Below are 13374 nucleotides of genomic sequence, written 5' to 3' on the forward strand. Positions count from 1 at the left end.
ATACTGAAAGTACACAATCTGCACTACAAACATGCATCACAGCTAAACAGTTCATCTCACTTCCAAAACCCTTTTTAGCAACAAAACACATCCAACATGTCTCAAAATAACCTCATTCACGCACAACACTCAACGAGTCTCACTCAGGACAATCACTCTTAGCACACTGAACTATTAAAATACTAACAGAGAACATTACTAGAACCAGTTATTAGGACCAGTGTGGTGTCCAAATAACTCTCTAAAAAGCCTTCAATTAATCCAAAATGCTGCAGCAAGAGTGCTGACTGGAACTAGCAAGAGAGATCATATTTCACCTTCACTAGCTTCTCTCCTTTTGATTTCCCATAAAATCTGGAAAAGAATTCAAAACCCTCCTCCTTACATACAAAGCTCTTAATGGTCAAGCTCCATCATATTCAAAAGACCTCATAGTATTGTATCGTCTGATTAGACCACTTTGATCCCAGAGGTCAGGCCTACTTGTGGTTCCCACAGTTTCCAAAAGTAGAATGGGAGGCAGAGCTATGAAGCCCTTCTACCAGCTCCCAATCCAGATTCGGGAAGCAGACACCCTCTTTATTTTTACTACTAGGCTTAAAACCTTCCTTTTTGATAAAGCTTATAGTTACAGTGTGCAGCTACTGGTCCTACCTGGCTGATAATTTGTTGTTGATTTTGTTGCTCCTTTTCTTTTCTCTCTTCACTTTCCACTCACCCCAACCAGTCAAAGCAGATGGCCGTCCACCCTGAGCCTGGTTATGCTGGAGGTTTCTTCCGTTAAAAGGACTTTTTCCTCTCCACTGTTGGCTAGGGCTTGCTCCAGGGGGATTTGTTGGCTTCTGGACGTTGTTATGTAAAGTGCCTTAAGATGACTTTGTAGTGAATTGGTGCTATATAAATAAAGTTGAATTGAATTGAATTAAATAAAAGACAATTTATTTTTAAACTTTAATTTTTTTCCCAGATAAATCAGAAAATTAATTTTTCAAACACACAAATCACACACTCTCTGGCCAAACCTTTCACTCTGTTGAGGTACTTAGACACAATTTACAAAACTCATCCACTCTTTTTTGCTAAACTTTAAACACATTTTTAGTCTTTAAACATGTTGTAAACACTGGCAGCAAAACTTACACTCAACAACTCAAAACTGAACACATGTTTCTAATGACCAATCAGGCAGGATAAAACTCAGTTTAGAGCTCACAGGTGGCACAAGTGCATCCCTCTATAATAGAGAGAAACATACAGAGAGGCAGAGGAGGAAAAGTTTGTGTGAGAGGCGATGAAATTATTGATGAAATCAGGTAACTACTGTATCCTAAACCATGTCCTTGTTCATGGGATGACAATTAGGGAAGCAGTTGCCTGGCAAGGGAAAATATTCCCTGTGATGTGGATGAAGTCCTCTGGTCAAACCCTGCACATAAACATGATGTTGCATAATGAATCTCAATTACAGTGACTGTGCAGTAATTTATTTATTTTTTGTTAGGAAAGTGCTAAATGTAGATATTACTTTCATGAAAACATTTCTTTCCTAATTGCATTTGTAATAAATATTTTCTATTATTGTAACTAAATGCCCTGGAGGCTAATTATTTTATGTAGTGTCTAACGAATGTTCTGTGGTGAATATATTTTTACTTGCTGTGTGTTCTGATCACATTGTTTGGTACTGAACACAGGATATCTGGTTTTTAGGTGATAGTTTGGTGTTGAAAGAAAATTCTGGGGTTTTGTGAGTATAGATTGCGTTTTTAGATTTGTTTTTAAGGTTTTGAGAAAATGGGTGGAGGTTTCAAGTTTTTTTGCAAGTGGGAAAAACTGTATTAAATAAAATCTTTGTACTTTATTGTATCTACTAAATTGTTGTATAATGTATGAAGAATGAATCAGCAATTATTGCTGTAATTTGCTTCAATTACGCCAATGGATTCCTTTTAGGTATTGCAAAGTAATTTACAGCACTTTATGTATAACATTCCTGCCCTCTCTTCTGCATTTGGACATGTTTTCATCAACGTCACACCTTTTCTTCTTCTTCTTCCTCTCCCTGCCACCCCTCTTTTTTCCACCTCTGATCCATATTTTCAAAAACAACATTCAGCAGCCATCCCCTTGTTTGTTTGCTAATGAGCCAAACACACTTGATTGCAGCTATAGATTGCACTCAGCTGTGTTCATCAATGTTTTGGATATTTTCTATAGATTTCAATGTGGCTGCAGCAGAAAGACAATTTTTCCCCCAGTTTGTACCACATGGACTTCTGTTAAGTTGACTGTGTGAAGAATTTAGACAATTTGACTTCAGTTTTAACCAATGCTTGATACCAATGGAACAAAAACTGTAAAACCTGTGTGTCTATGAGAAAAATTTGATATTATTTAGTGAACAAATACAAGGAATAAAATGAAAATAATAAAAAGACAGTGAGCACAACACAAATATCAGTAACAATCATAACCACCCTTCAGAGTACAGAAGTACAATGTGAAGACTCTAGAATGATTTTATCGCAGTCAAACTGATTTGGCAGACAAAACAGATGCTTAACTGTACTAGTGATGTGTAGACTGGCTTTAAAAAGGTCTCAACTCAAGCCATTTTAGGTGGCCAGAGGAAGTTTCTCCATCTATCACTCAGGTTGACACCAATTTTGTTTATAGTTTATGGCTCCAGAAATGGTTATTTATTGATATTATTTCATGATACAATGCCCAAAGTTGTGCGTTTTGTGTTGTGCATTTTTAAGTAAAATAAAAAAAAAACACTTTAATTCAAATAACATCCACATCATTTCCTAAAACCATACCTTCAATCATACCTAACAATTAAGTCTAACACATTTTTTTATGTTTTCTAAATAATTTTTTATGTTTTATAAATATTTAGTACCACGAGCATTTGCTACTGTTGCTGATGAAAACTGTGATTACTTATTACACAAGCTGTCAGCTGTAAACATCCATCACAGCTTTCAGAGCCATTTTCTGCTTCAATTTCAGCCTGTTGTACTTACTGTGAGTATGTTCACATAGTTTTTCTGCTCAGTGAGGGATTATTAGCAGAGTTTTATGTGCTCTCACTTGCTGTTTTACCTCAAAAGAAATAATAGATGAGATAATTTGGATAACCAGGAGATCCACTGATCAAAGGTAAAGCTGGAGTTGCAAGCTTTTTGTTTAAAATCCTCATGGACAGATAGGTGTCTTAAAACAGCAAAGTAATACCAGAGGATTGCTTAAATGTTAGAAAGATAATGGAGATAAAGTAACAGATATAAGCACAAAGGCCGGAGAAATGGTTTTACAACCCTGTCTGTCATCTGTCTGCTGTGTTTCCATCTTGTCCTTCATCGTATGATGTCGCTGTGTTGCTGTGTGCTCAGATCTTAGCGATGTGTATAATGTAATTAATGCCAATATTATAGGAAGGATGATTACTCTCAGTTGTAACAATATGGCGCTGCCCTTAACTTTGTTTATCTTCACTGTGTGCCAATCACACAATTTGGAGGTAAATCCCCAACAAATAGAACCTTGCTGAGCTAACTTCAACAATTGCTTGACCCTATCCAAACCAAATTGCTTAAAGATGTTTTACTACTACTAAAAAGTAGACATGTTCATATCAATCTATATTTAGGAGCTCGCTATGTACCAAGGACCTAGAAATTTGCTGTAAACAAACCGCTACTTAAAAAACCTTGTCTTGATCCAGATGATTTAGCCAATTATAGTCCAATATCTAATCTCCTGTTTATTATTAAAATCCTTGAAAAAGTAGTTGCAAAGCAATTATGTGACCACCTGTACAGAAATAACCTGTCTGGTTTCCAGTCTGGATTTAGGATGCATCACAGTACATAAACAGCACTAGTTAAAGCCACCAACGACCTTCTCTTGGCTTCAGATAATTGACTTGGGTCTATACTTGTCCTACCAGACCTCATTTGACACCATTTACCAAAACATTTTCTTACAAAGACTGGAACATGGATTTTTGGATTAAAGGAACCGAACTGCATTGGTTTAAATCTAATCTGTCAGAGTCTAATTTGTTCATGTTAATGATGAATCTTCTATACGCACAAAAATATTGATATGTAATTCCTCAGGGCTCTGTGTTAGGAACAATACTTTTTTAATTCCATAAACTTCCATTGTTATGCAGATGATACCCAGCTATATTTATCTTTGAAACCAGATAGATATTAACCAATTAAATCAAACTTCAAGCATGCCTAAAAGACATATAAGCCTGGATGTCCTATATTTTCCAACTTCTGCCAATGCTCACCTGGAGCAACTAAGATGGGGTTCAGTGTCTTGCTCAAGGACACTTTGACATGTGACCGGGGATTGAACCAACAACTGCAAGATTGATGGACAACCGCTCTACCTTCCTGCGCCGCAGCTGCCCCAGTTGTCCTGTAGACACCAATCATGTGTAATTGTTTTTCTCCTTCTGTCTCCCTCTCTCTGTCCCTTTCTGCAGGTGTCCCCAGCTTTGGAGATGTGTGTTTTCCATTGTGCAGCTACTGGCCCTACCAACCTGCCCGATGTTTTGTTGTTGCTTTTTTAGCTCCTTTTTTTTCTCTCTCCACTTTCCAATCACCCCAACGCGTCAAAGCAGATGGCCACCCAACCTGCTGGAGGTTTCTTCTGTTAAAGGGAGTTTTTCCTCTCCAATGTTGCCTAGGGCTTGCTAAAGGGGGCTTGTTGGGTTTCCTCTACATATAGTCTTGACTTTATTATGAAAAGTGCCTTGAGATTATTTTTTTTGTGAATTGGTGCTATATAAATAAAATACAATTTTATTGAATTGAATGCTGTGAGCCAGGCCAAAAGTTGCCTAACTGAGTTTTAAATTTCACCTTAACAATGCAGTGAAAAGCAGACAACAATTATTAATACCAGCTTATGATTCAATTGAACTGAAGTGTTTTTGTAACACATTATGTTACAGCGCCACTTTGTGTAGTTCTCATTTTTCAAAGATTCTAAAGTTGATAAAGTTTGATTGTGGCAGACTGTCTCAGCTTCCAGTTTTGTTCATCTGTGTCAGTGACACCCCTTCTTTCTTCCCTCCATATGTCCACTCGTTCGTCTGTCTCTCGTCCACTTGTCTCACATTCCTCTCTCTCGATCACGGTGGGGAGCCCTGCATTGGTTTCATGCCGTCTGCCTCCTGACAGCTCACTATGACAATACTGTTGTGAACATCATGTGTGTCTCTGTGCCTTTTTTTTTTTGGAAGTTTAAAAATCACATATGTGGTTGGAGCAGCAGATGCATCTTTGACAGTGGCTATTGTTTTCATTAAAAAGCTGCCTCTGTGTAGGTTTCATTAAAAATTTAAGCGCCTGGAAGCCTGCATGTTTCAGGTGTCACACGCAGCTTGTGAAATGGGATTGGGAGCAGGGCTAAATGAGACGGGGTGACAGGCAAAATTTGGAAAGGCAGACAAGCTTTAACAGCTTCCAGACAATGCTGTCAATGTGGAACACTGTGCTGAGTTGCTATGTCCCATTTTCTTTTACTTTAGTATGTGTATACCCCTGTATCAATCTGAAGTGTCAACATGTTGCCTTGGGCAACATGTCTGCTCAAAGTTTCAGACTTTGAAGAACAAGTACCCATGCTCGGTTTTGTTTTTCAGGCTAGAGATTAGTCTGTTGAAGTGTAAATTACTTCAGCCTTCACTCCTCTCTGCTGCTGTTAAATGCAGATACTTTTTTGACAAGTTCTGCATGTACTCCTTTGATAAAGGAGAAGCCAATAATTTTTTTTTTCTAAATTGTGATTTCTAGCAGCCTCTCTTCATGTTAAGAGCTTATTTAGAAGCTGTTGGAGGCCTCTTACTCTCATGCATACACATACTAATGGGGAAGTGGAATTTCCTTAAAATTCAGAGGTGATGTAATAAACAAATGCTTGGAACCCTCAGTGAGAGCTGTACTGTTCATTGAATTCTTGATCATCTCAGGTCTGTTTATTTTTTTATTCCATCTAAATTTGGACAGGTCACAGGATAATGATAAAAAGATTTTCATGTTGTTACAAATCAATGTTAATGGGTATGTTAAGGTTTTGTATGTGGACCCAAGAGTAGCACAGAGAGGGATGTAAAAATAAGTAACTTTATTTCCACGAAGGGAAGACCAGGTGACCATGACTCAAAACAACGACCAGGGAGATTAGGCAGAAAATACAGAAACACGTGAACAAAGGATTAAACTTAACTTACTGCAGACAGCAGGATAACTGAAAAGGGAGAACTAAAAATTACTCCAACTAGGAGGATAAAACTACTCAAAATGACATTTGCAGACTAGAAATAAACCATAATAAAAGGGAACACAAATCAGGAGGGAATTAACAACTAGACAGAGTAAAACAACAGGGGAACTGAGTGGGGACTGGGCTCAGACTACTAGAAACAATAGAGCAGAGCGAGACAAAAACACAGACCGTGAACCAAACCAAACTAAGAAGTAGACATAAATAAAGCAAGGGGGTAATTGAAATGGCACATAAAACCTGGCAACTAAATGGCTAACAGAAACCATGTAAAAAGAGCAAACATAAGGAGACAAAACAATAACCAAACTTTAGACCAAGATGAGGGGTAACAGAAATGCACAAAAGCTAAGACAAGAGTCCAAAAAATCATGAGACGGGGACACTCGAGGACAGGGTGAAGCACTGCTTGCAGAGACAAACTAAGGCTGTCAGCAAGTAAAGACAGTGATCCAACACTGAACCAAGGGGAGAGCTGGGTTTAAAAAGGGCAGGGGAACAGGTGAAAGCAATTGAGAGCTGTGATGATTGAACTAGGGACAGGAAGTGGAGAAAAGGAAGAACAAAATAAAAGTCCGGGGCAAGAAGTGAAGAAGAGTGTCGGATCATGACAGGGTATTCCTGACACATGTCGGATGAAGTGCTGGTGCTGCTGTCTGCTCTGAAACTTGAGGGGACCCTCATTAGTGCAGACACACACCAAGCCAACATTAGGAATCTAACAAAAAAGGCCTGTTGCGTTGAATCATGTTGGTTTTGTCTGGGCTGAAAATTGATGGTCATGTCATACTGTAAATATGCTCATATTTGAAAGGTGTAGTTTCTGTGTGCCCTTCTTTACTGACCAGACAATCAGAGTGGTCTCTGTCACTGACAGTGTCCGTCACCAAATCAACATGATGAATCTGCTAAGAAGCTGAAAACGTGTCACAGACGTGACAACACCCAGGTTGACAGATTACCCTATACTGACCGACGGCCAATCAGATAGTGCCAGTTGTGTCACAAACCTTAAACACAAACACAACAACAAAAAGCTAAACTAAACATTTCATTAGACAGAATGCAAAATCAGAAAACACAACAAATATTTAGATGACATAAGTTACCATGGAGACAAACTTTGTTAATAACTGAAAAGAAGATAAGTCAGTCGCTTAGAGTGAAGAAAGCAATCCCTTAGATGTTGGTATCACTGGGACACTTGTTTGAAAGGATTAAAGAATTTTTTGAGGGCAAAATCGGGCCCCTCATACAATGCCAATCCAAAAAAATTTGGATGATGTGTGAAACGTTAAAAAAAAATAATGCAAAGATTTGCAAACCTCATTCTCAGAATTGTGAAGACTTTGAAGATCCCACCCTCTACAATACACAATATCATTAAAAGATTCAGAGAACCGGGGGGATCTCTTTGTGCAAGGGACAAGGCTGAAGGTCAAAACTGGATACATGTGATCTTTGGACCCTCAGGCGGCACTGCAATATAAATTATATATATACGTTATAATTCTCTACTGGACATCACTGCATGGGTTCTGCTGAATTGGCCTGCCTGCAGTCCAGGCCTTTCAGAAATAGAAAACATTTGGCACATCATAAAATGAAAAAACTGGCAACAAAGGCCCAGGACTGTTGACCAGCTAGAATCCTGCATCAGACAAGAATGGGACAACAATACTCTCGTAAACTTCAGCAACTGGTCTCCTCACTTCTAAAACATTTACAGACAGTTGTTAAAAGAAGAGGGGATGCTACACAATGTTAAACATTACCCTGTTCCAACTTTTTTGAAATGTGTTGCTGCCATAAACTTCAAAACTAGCTAATATTTTTCAAGGAAATGTTAAAATGTTGCAGTTTCAAATTATAAGTTGTTTGTGTACTATTGTTAAAATAAGGGGTTGATGAGATTTGAAAATCATTGCATTCTGTTTTTATTTAGGTTTTACACATCTTCCCAACTTTATTGAATTGGGGTTGTAATTTAAAAAACTGGAACAAAATTGCAGTCTGGCATGCTTTGATGAACATGTATGTTCATGTATGTGTAAGACACACCATAGTTTTTTATATAGACCTGCAGTAGTTTGTAAATAGTCGCTTATAAAGAGCTTTTATCCAAAGCTTGTCATTGTCAAAGTTTGTCATTTCTTGTGCACAGAATCAGAAGAAGGATTAAAGTGCCACAGATACTTCAAGTACTGCTATACTTGAAGTACTGCTATACTTAAGTAAGTTTTACTCTTAATTGTACGTAAGTAGATTTAAGTATGGCTAGACTGACTTTTACTCGGCTTTTATGGCTACATTGATTTTTACTCCTACAAGTTGTATTATATGTAATACACGTAAACGTATTTGACATGCCTATGTTGTGCTGAGTGTGACCTGCCTGCTGAGATCTGGATTCACGGCCCAGAAGTGCACACAGCTAAAGTAAAAAAAAAAAAAAAAAGGGACGAATTGTCTATTTTCATACAAAGTCTACTGAATTCAAAATGTGTCTTTAAATGGGCATTATGAGACACAGCGTCAAATTTATACATTAATAATACTGACACCTTTTTTTTGTTCTCCTCTCCTTCCTAAGGCAGCAGGGCACATGCTGTGTAACGTAACCCCACATATGCAGTGGGGTTACGTTCAACCAACCGTTGTGCAAAAAAATGACCAAAATAAATGCTACAAGAGAATGACACCCCTTTACAGTTGTGTTTTCTCTTTGTTATGGGATTTCTGTGGCTCATCAAATCTGTGCGTTTTGACCTTATTTCCAGATTCTCAACGTTTTATCAGTGGTCTATGATTTATTCGTCAAATTACATAGCGAATACTGTAATTTTGTACCAGCAGGTTTCTTGTTCTACTTGGAGCACTGCATTTTTATTTTTATTGTGTTCTAGGGTTTTTTAATTTAAATGTAATAGCAAAAAAAATCTGCATTACAACCCAGGCTACTCAAAGTGTGAACCATATCATGGGACAAACATAGTAGGGGAAACAATGACTTTTGATAATGTTAAATTAAGGTTAAGGATTTTCGTCATTTACACTTATTTAACAAAACACACAAAGCAGTACTTGTCCACAGAAAGAGACAGGGAGCAAAACCTTAAGTACTTTGAATTAGTTATATGTTGTCTTTACTGTTTACAACTACAAATAGGTTTCAAATTATTTGGGAATGAATTTACATTTTATTAACACCCCAACTTGTCTGGAAAAAGTTTTAAAAAAGTATAAGATATCAAATAAATAATTTCTGAGTTCATCGTTTTGTGTATATCATTAAACAAACAGGAACTGTTAGTGTGTAGAAAAGCCCCGAGTCAGTTACATGCTGTGGTGGAAGATTGAGATCATTAATGAAATTATCCAAGCTGTCCAGCTGTGCATACTTGGCACACTTTCGGAACATTGAGCTGAACAGATGGAAACACAAGAGGATATACTCCTTTGAAAATATGATGTGTGTTACTGTGTTCCCACCTGCAGGTTCTGGCTGTCCTGGCCAGTAGCAGTTTGAAGCCTGCTCCACTGTACCGAGAGTATATGGACAGTGGTTTTCAGTATGCACTTTTTTTTAATTTCTACTTTTTGAGCATCTTTCAGCTTTCAGATATCTTACCATCACTCTCTTTTTCTCCACTCATGGTCACAGGGAATTATTAGCGCATTTATTTTGCCAGAGTCAAGGACGTTGAGGTAAGGAGACTCCCTCATCACTCCTCACTTCGGGGACATTAATTTGAGATATTGTGTCAGTGACTGCACATATAGTCTAATGTAGCTTTCTCATCAATATTAGCTTTGGGTACATCTTCATTGCCACAAGCTTTTTCATCACCATGTCTGTATTTGACAATAGTAACACATCCAGACACACAGTACACAGTGCTGTTCATAAATGCAGAGTGTATTTGTGCTGTTTAATAATTGTGTTATAATCATACAGACATATGTTGATTGTCATTGGTTTCTGTTGTCTTATGGGGCTATTTTAGAGGGATTGCACCAATATGAACAGTTTGTTAACTCGCTGTGTTTGAACTCATTTAAGACATACTAAATAGTAATAAAGACAAATTTTATATTTACTTCTTTGTCTCTCGGACTGTCTTAAAAATTGATGTTTTAAAATTTGTTTAACGTTCTATATTTTGTGAAATGCTGTCTACATAAAATTTGGGTTTATTCATGCCTTTTTGTGAGTTTGGCATGTAAATGTAATTCTTCAGACTTTTAGAATTATAGGACGATCTGATTATCTGCACATTGTCTCCATGTTAAACTGTTTTTGTCCTGTCTGCACTGAGCAGAAGCAGATGTCACTCAGTCACAACACTGAGTGTTTACCAGAGCAAACATCTGGACTTTGATAAAAAAATTATCTGACTGCCTGGATTTTCTTGGCTCTTGACACCAGTTATTTTACTTGAATTGCAGGCTTGATTTGTGCTGAGGGCACTTACACACTTAGCATTGATATTATGAATGATCCCAGCACAGTTCACATGACTGATCTGGTTACTGATGTGTGATTGGCAAACAATCGATGCACTGTAGAGTCGCAAAACAGTCAGGAACCGGCAGGTAATAAATATTAGTCTTTAAATTATGTATTGTATTATTTTTCTGTGTTCCAAAACATTTTTTCTTTTCTCATGTGTCCCTCCATTTGGTGGCAGCTTACATTTACATTTACATTTACATTTAGTCATTTAGCAAACGCTTTTATCCAAAGCGACTTACAAGTGAGTTACAAGGCAGCGAGCTCACCTACACCCCTTGATTTTCTTTGGGCTTTTCCCTCTCAGGAGTTGCCACAGCGAATCATCTGCCTCCATCTAACTCTGTCCTCTGCATCCTCTTCTCTCACACCAACTAACTTCATGTCCCTTTCTCACTACATCCATAAATCCCCTCTTTGGCCTTCACCCCTAATAGGTCAAAATGTGTCAAATGATTGGTCTTTAACATTATCAAGTGGTCCCAGTCTTAACGATCCTCTCTGGGGCACAGAGGCAGAATAAATGATAGCAGGTAAGTTGAATAACTTTTGGCATCATCACATTCACTATGTGTCCATGCTTTTGTCTTGAAGTCACAAACAGCTGACAAGGTCCATCTATTAATATGGATACTACGGATACTACAATACTTTGTCTTCTGTTAATGTGAGGCCACTCTTTCTTTCAGTCTATATTCATGTCCTTCACTGAAACGGCCCCATTTCAGTATCTGGGCCATCGCATCCGTTTGGGTTAGCTTGTCACTGATCTTGACTGATACAGGTTTAGTCCAATCACGAACAAGTAAGTTTTTTGAAATTTTATTGTGGTTTTTTTTTTTGTTGAATTGCGCGTGTGTGTGTTTGCATGTGTGTTTTGCTCCTTAAACTGTCTAAACACATTTCGTCTTTGTTTTTAAGATTTATTTTCACAAACTCTGTGCTGAAGACGCACAGAAGAAGGACAGTTGTTTTGCACTAAATGTCCAGTTTGTATATATGAACAGGAAATGTAGAGATGGGTACAACATGAACAGAAGTAAGAGAAGGGCAAACAGTTTTGGATTAGACAATGCTCTCCGGTCCCCATGGTTTTACACTTGATGATTACATGGTGTTTGTCCTGCTCCAATTATCTTATGGGTGGGACTGCTTGAGGGCACCTTTTATAGATGCTTGGCTTTTTTCCTCCCTTGTTCCCCGAAATGTGAGGGAAACTTCTGTTCTGTGACATGGCCATTATTTTTACCCACCAAAAGACAGCAATTACTACTTGCCTCGCTGTTTTTCCAGCTATAAAAATAAATCAAATATAGAATGTTCTGATCATGTGAAGCAGGGCAAAATGACTCTTTGTTAGTGATTATTTATACATGTAAGGGCACTGAAGAGAGAACTTTTATTATATTTGTGTAGTTCTGAGTGTTTGTGAGTATTCATTTGGTTTCTGTATCAGCGCTTACTGTGGAGTACATGTATAAAACACTGATCCCCAGCCCCACCTCCACCCATCTACACTTTGTTTGAGCTCACAGTGATTTCTGATTGTACCAACGATCTGATGGGACTTAATTTAGAAAATCTTTCTCCATCAACTGCCTGTTTGTGTGTGTGCATCTGTGTGTCCGTGTGTTTTTTTACTCATTTTTTTTCAACAACTACTTTTTTCATTTTTTACAACATTTTATGGATGTCAATTTGTGGCAAATGTGGACTCCAGCATCGCAGACGGAGTCCGTTTGCATAGTAAAGACCACCGTGTGCAGAGTGTTTGGTGTAGTGTTGTAGTCGGTCACTAGGGGGAGCACTTGGTCTGACTTGAGCAGCTCTCCTACTTCACTCAGCTGTTCTCACACAAACACACCGATGGCACAGAATTCCTGGTATGGCCAAGGTCAATTGTTCACAGAAACGACAAGATAATTTATGGAGAACACAAATGATTTACATTCAATAAGAAGACACAGAAAAAAATCTAGCTTATGATGTTGGGACTTTGGACATCCAGTCACCATCATAAAAACAAAATTAGGGTTTGTAATTATTTAGCTCTAGTGTAGCACAACCACTGCCTGTTAATGAACCAATTTTTAATAATCAATTAAAAATGAACTGATTCTGCTTATGTCACTGTGCCTTGTTTGGTTTTAATATCATTTGATCTGTTCTCCTCTCTTCCTCAATTTCTTTGTTTATTTGCAAGAGATATTTCTAACCTCAGTGAGACTTGACTGGTAAAAACTTAGATTTAAGACATAGATAGACAGACTTTTATTTTATTGTAATTTTTTTTAATGTAATGATTTTATCATAACTTGTGTTTAGTCTCCAGATTTTTTCCACTGTTCTTCTCTGTAAATGTCTCTTTCTCTGAACATTTGCAGTTGCACAACAAGGGAACAAATTATCAGCAAATGAGAAATTTAATTTAGTCACTTCCAGTATAAGAATTGTTATTTAGTTGTTGTTTGTTGTTGGTGATGATTGTGCTGGCTCAACACTTTCATGAATTATCCACATTCTCTGTCCATATTTTGCCAGTATAAAAC

General features: G+C 37.6%; 1 protein-coding gene across 1 annotated transcript in view; it reads left to right on the top strand.

Annotated features, from left to right (window-relative positions):
• LOC137134121 (magnesium transporter protein 1-like) overlaps positions 1-13374 on the top strand; it is a 195414-nt gene that overhangs the window by 140310 nt on the left and 41730 nt on the right. The gene's annotated exons all lie outside the window — the stretch shown is intronic.

This window comes from Channa argus, chromosome 10 (assembly GCF_033026475.1).
Source record: "Channa argus isolate prfri chromosome 10, Channa argus male v1.0, whole genome shotgun sequence".
Classification (NCBI taxonomy): Eukaryota; Metazoa; Chordata; class Actinopteri; order Anabantiformes; family Channidae; genus Channa; species Channa argus.